The sequence below is a fragment of the Panthera onca genome, chromosome C2 (genome assembly GCF_046562875.1).
Source record: "Panthera onca isolate mPanOnc1 chromosome C2, mPanOnc1 haplotype 2, whole genome shotgun sequence".
NCBI classification, from domain to species: Eukaryota; Metazoa; Chordata; class Mammalia; order Carnivora; family Felidae; genus Panthera; species Panthera onca.
The window spans coordinates 74,356,711-74,365,702 of NC_138347.1; the positions used below are offsets into that span (position 1 = coordinate 74,356,711).

Sequence of the window (8,992 nt, forward strand, 5' to 3'; positions counted from 1 at the left end):
CCACTAGCATCATTCTCGACACTGTACTTAGTTCATACGTCTCTGATCGTGCTATGATGTAACTGTCTCTTTATGGGTCTTTCCAACCTAACCTGATCGGGAGGCCTCAGTGGGGACCATGGGTCTTCTGGATTGTGTTCTCGTTTGTACCTTCTCTTTCTCCTTCTCTTCTGCTCCTCGACCCCTCTCTCATTTTCATCAGCACCCTGCTGGGGATCTGGCCCGTAGTAGGCTCCCAGTGAATGCTAACTGATTGAGTGAATTAACTTGAAAGAACTCAGGACCTTGTGAATCTTCATGGTTGACCTCTTTGTCCTTTGGTTACCTTGTAATGGTCAAGAATATACTGGGGGTAGTTTATTTCACAGAACAAAAGTGAGTTTGAAAAATTCTACCAGGTTCTATCAAAGTTAGAGCCACTGAGAATCCTCAATAAGGATTCACGAGGATCAAGTGTGATTCTGCTGGGAAAAGGTTAAGGTTGGGCAGCTCTGTGTTCTTTGTGTGTGTGTGTGTGTGTGTGTGTGTGTGTGTGTGTGTAGGTGGGGGAGCAGGTGTGTGCAGGGACTCTAATCTGAACTGCATCTAATCTCTGAGGCGCAGTTAACAAAGCACTGGGCTGGTGGTTGGACAAACCTGGGATCAAGCACATTTATAGCTACGTGACCATAGGCAAGTGACTTCAGCTCTTTAACTCCCTATTTCTTTAGGTATAAACCAGGGGGCAATAACAGCAGCCCTCCCACAGGGTTGCTGTTGGAATGAAAGGAAACGTACCTAAGGCAGCTCTGCAAATAGTGAAGTTCCCAGAACAGTTTCTGTCCCCTAGGGTTTGGGCAGCTCCTGTGGAGAATGCTTGGTGGCTTCCTTGCTCTGTGGGTTTCTGGGTGCGTGAAAGCTCCCTGTGATCTCCGGCTTCAGCACTGTATCTGACTTAAGCAGCGAGACACAGTTCTGGAGCTGATAGAATTGGAGGGGCTGTGGGAGTCCACACAGAAGCCCAAGGGAAGCAGAATACAGGCGTGCCCACCATCCCACAGAAACCAAGGTCCACCCCAGGTTCTGAGGACCCGTTTTTGAGGCACTTTTTACTTGTCTTTTTTTGCATCTCTGCCAGGGTCGCCAGAGTGGGCTGATCAAGGCTTCCTTAGCCCATCAGTAAATAGGGGATTGTGGGAGGGGGTTCTTCCGGGCAGAGACTGGCAGCCCCCACCTTACAGACTCAGGGGTGCAGGACCGACTGGAGGGAGAGGGCCCCCCACCCCCACATGCCTCTGGCAGTCCCCCTCCGCATCTAGAGGCAAGAGCAGCGCTGCCCTCAGCGAGCTCCTCCTCCCCAGTCCAATTTTCCCCTGTGCTGAACCCGGGGTGCCCATCACCCCCTCCGCTTTTCCTCTCGGTCTTCTGGGGCCTGGACGAGAGAGTGGGGGTCAGCCCGTGTGCGTGCCCAGAGATGCCCCCTTAGCGTTCCTTCCTTGCGTCGCTGTTCCGCGGGCCTTGAGCGCCGGGGCCAGCCACGCCGGCTTGCACGGCGTCCGCCCCGGGTACCCGGACGCCCGCCGCCCGGGGGAAGGAGCCGCGGCGGGTGGGAGTCGGAACCTGCGGGCGGCGGCTCGTCGCTGCCTTGACTCGCGGCCAGGCCTGGCGCGGCGGCGGCTGTGGAATGCGCGAGCGCCATGTGTCACCGCCCCGGACTGTGGGAAAACGCTGCTCCGCTCACCTCCCAGCAGCTGCCCTGCGCCCGCCCGGGGCCGAGCGGGAAACAGGAGCCGCCTGCCGCCCAGGCCCCGCCGGCCTGCGTTTCCCAGCCGCCCGCCCCCGGGCCCCGGGAGGGCCTTCCCACCCCCCGCTCCCGGAGTGGCGAACGCTCCAGTCTCTTTCGGCCCCACCAGGCTAGCCTTGTAGCTAGCCAGCAGACTTCTAGATGCAGACCTCACTCCCAGGAGGGCCTGGGGAGCAGGCGGGGCGGCTGTGGCTTGAGGGGAAGGCCCTGCCCGCTGCGGGTGTCTGACGGCGGTTGCACCTTTCTGGTCCCCGACCAGGCGCCCCAGGGGTGGGGCCCGGTGGTCTGCGAGCTCTGAGCGGGAGGCCCCACTGTGCCTACCTTCCCCAAACCAGAAACAGCTTCCTCCTGGGCCAGGCAGGTGATCTGCACCACCTTGCACAGCATGCCTTCACTTTGCGAGGATCCACAGCTCCAGCCCAGCGCCTGGTTTAAGCAGGAGTCAGGTGCGGCCCAGAAATCCCCCGGACCCAGGCCTTCTAAGTCCAGCCTCGCTGGGGGACCTTTCCAAGGTCACCCTGCTGGGTAGCTCTGGAGTGACTTCTGAAATATATTTATTTTTGAGAGACAAAGAGAGACAGAGCACGAGCAGGGGAGGGGCAGAGAGGGAGAGAGACAGAATCCAAAGCAGGCTCCAGGCTCTGAGCTGTCAGCACAGAGCCAGAAGTGGGGCCTGAACCCACCAACTGTGAGATCATGACCTGAGCCAAGTCAGACGCTCAACTGACTGAGCCACCCAGGCGCCCTACCCCTTCCCGCCCCAAGTGACTTCTAAAAGCCAAGTCTATTGCCCCTTCTGCCCCCCAACACCCCCTCTCCCACCCCCCAGGCATCATGCCCTTTCTCATTAGCCTGCTGCCCCTAATTGAGTTCCCTGCCCTAACTAGAGAAGTTGGGAGGGAGGCACATGGGGAGGGCAGTAAACCAGGAACCCCAGCAGCTTTGCCTCAACTCAGCCTCCTGCTGCCAGAGGTCCTACAGCTGTTACCTTGGCCCATATTCCCTGGGTTGCCCCACTCTACAGCCCTGTGACCCTGGTTAGTGAGACCTTCATGCATCTCAGCACTGGACAGGCATCTTTCCATGTCTGCAACTCACTTTCACTTGTCCTTCAATGTCTTGTCCTGTGGTTAGGGTGCAACCCCTCTTCCCTGCCCTGGAACTTCTGAAACACTTGATTTCTGTTCCTTCTAAGGCATTTATAGCACGTACAGCTCATGATTTACATGTCTTCTGCAGTCTACAATTTCTTTTCCTTTCTTTTCTTTTCTTTTCTTCTCTTCTCTTTTCTTTTCTTTCTTTTCTTTTCTTTTTTTAAGCAGGCTCCATGTCCAACATGGGGCTTGAACTCATGATCCTGAGATCAAGAGTCATATGCTTTACCAACTGAGCCAGCCAGGCACTAACCCCCCCCCCCCTTTATTTTAGTTTCTTTAAAAAAAATTTTTTTTTAATGTTTATTACTTGAGAGAGAGAGACAGAGAGAGACAGAGAGCAAGCAGGGGAGGGGCAGAGAGAGAGGGAGACACAGAATTGGAAGCAGGCTCCAGGCTCTGAGCTGCCAGCACAGAGCCTGACGCAGGGCTCAAACCCACAGACTACCAGATCATGACCTGAGCGGAAGTTGGTTGCTTAACCGACTGAGCCATCCAGGCGCCCCCTTTTTTTCAATTTCTTAAGGATAGAGACTATGGGGGTTCTGCTTATGGTATCTGTTCTTTGTTGGCTGAATAAACTAGCAAATGAATGCTTTTCAAGTGCAGTCTATCACAGGCTCATAATCTCATTGACCAGGTGTGTGACCTTGGGCAAGTTATTTACCCCCCCCTTTTTTTCCTTACCCTCTTTAAAGCTCAATTTTCTCCCCCATAGAATGGATGTAAGTTCAACTGGTAGTGGGTCTGAAGTGGCTTGTGTAGTGTGAGTGGTTGGCACACAGCAGGTGCTTTATATTTTTGGAATATACACACATATGTATATATAAGATATATAAATTATATACATACAAATAGAAAATATTTAGTGCATGGATACTTTTCAGTCTGCATGTAAAAATATGCACATAAATGACAAATATTTTCAGTGACTGCTCAATATGATACATCTGTCTCTTCATTAGCTAGCCTGGTGCTTGGAGAAAATTCCTTCTCGTATTAGCGTGAATCATCTTTTGCATGCTTGCCCCTTCCAGTGCCCTACCATGGGCCATGGGGACAAAGCCAAACGTGGACACAGAGAAGTCAATGTCTGGGTGAGGTGACTGCCACGCAGGCATCCCACAGCTGCACCTAAAAGACTTCTGTCCCCACGGGACCACTGCTCCTTCCCCATCGGTGCATGACTTTTTACCAGCTAGGCACGTCTTGAGCATCTCCTGTGTGCCATGCTTTTTGTGGGGCCTTTGGATGGTACAGACCCTCACGTTCCTCCCTGCAAAGAGCTTTTTTCCTCATTGGAGGAGCGAAGTGGGCACACATAGGGGAAATTACTGAGTCAGCAAGATAGAGTGTTGCTAATTTAGTGCGATCATGTGAGGGGCAGGTGACAAGTGATAAAGGCTCTGAGGAAGGAGAGGGCTGTGATGGTGGGTATTATTAGTCAGCTGCGGCTGCCATAACAAAATACCATAGATGGGTGGCTTAAAGGACAGACACTGATTTTCTCACAGTTCTTTCTGGACGCTGGGAAGTCCAAGATCAAGGTCATTGTTCATTTGTCTCTTGGTGAGAGCCCTCTTCCTGGCTTACAGCCAGCTACCTTCTCCCTGTGTCCTCATATGGCCCTCGCGGGGGAGAGAGCGAAAGAGAGGGAGAGAGAGACAGCTCTCAAGTGTCTTTTCTTATAAGGACGCTAATGCTATCGGATTAGAGCCCTACCCTTACAACCTCATTTAACCTTAACTACTTCCTGAAAAGGCCTATCTCCGAGCACAGTTCACATTAAGGGAGTTCGGATGTCAGCATAGGAGGGTTTTTTTTGGCGGGGGGAGAGACACAATTCAATCTATAGCATTGGGGTAAGGGTGACTCAGTCTACAAAGAGACCTCTTTGGATAGGTGGACAGAAGGCATGCCTGGTGAAAGGAAGAGCCCAGGCACAGGTGCAGAGGCAGCAGGGATTGAGCAGTGAGGAGCCTAATGTGGCTTGGGTGGGAAGAAAGTTTGAGAAGCTTGGGGTATGGCCGGATTATGGAGGGCTTTGAAGGCTGAGTTTGCGCTTGGTGTGCCTGGAAATAGGAGCTGAAGAAGGTGTGGGAACGGAGGAGTAAACATTTTAAAAGCTTCTCGTGGGCATGAGATACAGGAAACCTCATCCTAGTTTTCACTAGGGCACTGAGGGCACAGAGGCTGAGAAAGGCCACGTGACCAGACTAAGGTCAACAGCAGGTCAGTGCTCAGATACGGTTGGCTGGCTCCAGTGGACACTTCCCATTGTCTATCTTGGCACTGGAGCACCAGGTAGGGAGAAGGGCCCCGGGGGGGTCCACATGCTGGGTGGCGACTGGTGACCAGAGGGAGAGAGCAGAGGTGGAGGCGGCTGGAGCCTGCAGCAGTGAGGTCGATTCCGCCCAGCTGGCAGGGGCAGGTGCAGCCTCCACGAACCCCTCTCAGCAGTGAAGAGTGGAGTCGAACCGATCTTGAGGAGTGAGGCGGGTCTGGAATGATGGGCGGCAAGAAACAAGGGCGTTTCTGTGTGTTGGGATATTTCGGTTGCTGTCATCATAGTGGTTTGGGATGGCACCCTGCACCGTGCATTTCAGGGAATGCTTTAAATACTAGCACACACCTGGGGCGCCCGGGTGGCTCAGTCGGTGGAGCGTCCGACTTCGGCTCAGGTCATGATCTCATGGTCCGTGGGTTCGAGCCCCGTGTTGGGCTCTGTGCTGACAGCTCAGAGCCTGGAGCCTGTTTCAGAGTCTGTGTCTCCCTCTCTCTCTCTGCCCCTCCCCCTCTCATGTTCTGTCTCTTGAAAATAAATAAATGTTAAAAAAAAGGTTTTTTTTAAGTACTAGCACACTCAATCAGACCAACATACCAACACATGACTGTACAGATAGAAACACCTGGAAGATACTACGTGTGCATGAGCAAGGTTTTTCTGATATGTCAAAATCCACGGCTCTGACTTCTAGGGAGATTAGCCATGTTCTAGATGAAGCAACTGAGGCTCAGAAAGAATAAAAGCAGCCTAAAGCCACACAGATAGTAAGTGGCAGAGCTGGTTGACCCCAAATCCCTCTGGCTCCATTATCAGTCCTCTCTCCACCCCCATGACGCCAACACTGGGTCTGTTTGATGCTCGGATTATCAGGTATCCACGTGGTAACTATATTTTCCAAACCCCAAACAAGGACACATGGTCTGACAAGTGTGAAGGCGCTCACGGGGACAAGAGACTAGAATGTTTTAAATTAAGACCATCCCAGCAAATCCAGGACATCTGGTCATCATAGATATCTTGGGGCTGCCCACACCCTTGGCACGGGGCTGGCTTCTGCCATTTAATACCCTTTCCTATCCTGAATGCCCGAGATCTATTTTTTCGGCTGGAGCATATGCCACAGACAAGTGAGAGATACTTAAAAAGATCAAACAGCTGGAGAGAGATCGCAAGGGACATTATTTTTAGGGCTGGCTAAAAGGGGAGAGAGCAGGAGAGGGCAGGGCAGTGGCAGAGGGTCAGGGGACTAACTCCTAGGAGGCGTGAGGCGCTGGGAGCTGAGGGCAGATTAACCCTGGAGGATTTTCACCGCTGTCAGGAATGCTGCCCCACCTCCCCCTCTCCCAGCTCTTTCCTCATTTCTTCCCCTTGCTCTGCTTGAACTTTGGCCGCTCCCTTCCTGCCTCCCACTCACATCTGCAGCTATGCCTGCGGCACGTAAGGGAGAGGGCGGATGGCTTCTGTGCAGTGGAGACCGTGTCCTAGGTACTGATATGCTTGTAGAGTCCACTTCTGTGCAACCGGCCCAACAGTGGCGGGTTATTGTAGAGTTTCTACCCTTCTGTGTGGGGTTGTACGTGAGGCTGTTCTGTGAAGAATGGGGACACATGTGTTTTGTATTCAGGGGGAGCTGGGGTCAACGTCATGTTGATATTGTTAGGATAAAATGCCAGTCTTTGGAGCATTCATCTGGGGAGGCTAACAGCAGTGATTTGAGGTTTGTGTGTGTGAGGTTGTGTGTTTGTCTTATTTAAGAAATGAAACGTGAGGTGGCAGGTGGTGTGTGTGTGTGTGTGTGTGTGTGTGTGTGTGTGAAGAGAGAGAGGGAGAGAGAGATTAGGCATTTGCTAGAAAACACATGGTCATACAATGGTCATAGAGTATTAGGGACGGGCCTCAGTGAATTTATAGCCCCTCCTGGGCACTTTATAGATGGGGATTCTAGAGTCTAGACAGAAAAAGTTACTTTTCCAGGGTCAATAGCTTGTCAGTGTTTGTACTGGGCATGGTCTCCAGGTCTTCTAGTCCAGGTTTAAGGCTTCCCCTTCCCCTCTCAGGCCACGTTCTGCCCCTGTCTTACACAAGCCCTAAGATAGGATTGAGGATGGGGAGGGATGAAGGGGAGAGGAGATGTGATCTCTAGTGTCAGGGTGTCACAGACTAATTGGGAAGGTCATGGCCCAACTAGAGAACAGCTCCCAACTGTACTGGGTGGGATGTCTGATTCAGGGATACAGCCCAGGGGCCTGGAGAACTGAGTTACAGGTGTCGCCATCGGGGCTGGGGTGGCTGGGGAAGAAAAGGGAATGGCTGTAGGAGCCACACGGACAGCTGGCATGATGTAACATTGCTTTCGGTGACACTTTTTGCTCCAACTCTTGTCTGGAGGTGGTTAGTTGAATTCAATTGTACCAGCCCTTTGATTTCCCTGAAAAGCCTATTAAATTTCAAACTGATGGCTCCTAAGACTTCTCTGTAGAGAGTTAAATGTCTGTGACAGAGACAGAGGAGCTACTGGTTAATATCTACTTCTAAGTCAGCCCAATATGGTGAAGGAAAGCCATTAACTAAACGGTTGGCAAAGCTAATTTGTCATTCCAGTGTTTTAAGGTCTTGTGCTTTTAAAATATTCTTTCAGGGGGGTTCCTGGGTGGCTCAGTCGGTTGAGTGTCTGACTTCGGCTCAGGTCATGATCTCATGGTTTGTGGGCTCGAGCCCCAGGTCAAGCTCTGTGCTGACAGCTCAGAGCATGGAGCCTACTTCGGATTTTGTGTCTCCCTCTCTCTATGTCCCTCTTCCATTCATGCTCTCTCTCTCTCTCTCCCTCTTTCTATCAAAAATAAATAAACTTAAAAAAATTAAAATATTCTTTCAGGGGCGCATGGGTGGCTCAGTCGCTTAAACGTCCGACTCTTGATTTCAGCTCAGGTCATGATCTCACAGTTTGTGGGCTCGAGCCCTGCATCAGACTACGCACTGACAGTGGGGAGCCTGCTTGGGATTCTTTCCCTCCCTTTCTCTGCCCCTCACCTGCTTGTGCTTGCCCTCTCTCTCTCTCTCTCTCTCAAAAAGTAAACAAATAAACTTCAACAACAACAACAGCAACATGATTCTTCCAAAGCATTTCAAAGGTACCTCTGTCTAGTTTCTCTTGGGGAGCACAAATTAGCAAGCAATACTTACCTGCCCACAGTAAGCTATCACTGAAGTTACTCATCTAGTTTTCCTTTTTATCTGGAAACCTGGTTGAGAGCCTCTGGAGGGCGGGGACCCTGACTCATTCATCTCTGCACCTCCATGGTGGCTCCTGTATGCTCCTTCCTGCCCAGTATTGGCTCTGAGGGAACTTGTGTTGGACTGAACTGATGATCAAAGCTGGTGGCATGTTCGAAGTTACTCCCCGAAGCCTTGAGCTGTGAACAGCTGGATCTATCAGCTGTGAACCCATGGTCATACTAACACCTCACACGAATTTCCACTGTAAGCAATGTCACCTGATGGCGAGTGTCTTGAGGAAGGGAATGGAGTCTTACTTATCTTGGGATCTTTATACCTAGCCCAGTGCCTGGTACAAAGTAAGAGCTCAACAAATGTTTATTGGATTAGATAGAAATGAAACACATTTTCTTTATGAGACTCCTTCTGTCCCCAAACTCAGGCTACATATTACAAGTAAAAGAGATTGAAAAAGCATTTCCTCATTTGGAAGGGGGAACTGTTAGCTTCTTTTTCAAGGTCAGCAATTCTGATCTGATCCCTATAGTCCAC

The 8,992-nt window shown here is 51.4% G+C and overlaps 1 long non-coding RNA gene across 1 annotated transcript; it reads right to left on the reverse strand.

Annotated features, from left to right (window-relative positions):
- Positions 1-132: 132 nt before the first annotated feature.
- LOC144617426 (uncharacterized) lies at positions 133-2,525 on the reverse strand. The gene is made up of 2 exons (XR_013557948.2): positions 2,105-2,525; positions 133-1,656 (listed from the first exon to the last, which is right to left on the reverse strand). It is a non-coding gene; the product is annotated as an uncharacterized LOC144617426 (long non-coding RNA).
- Positions 2,526-8,992: the final 6,467 nt, after the last annotated feature.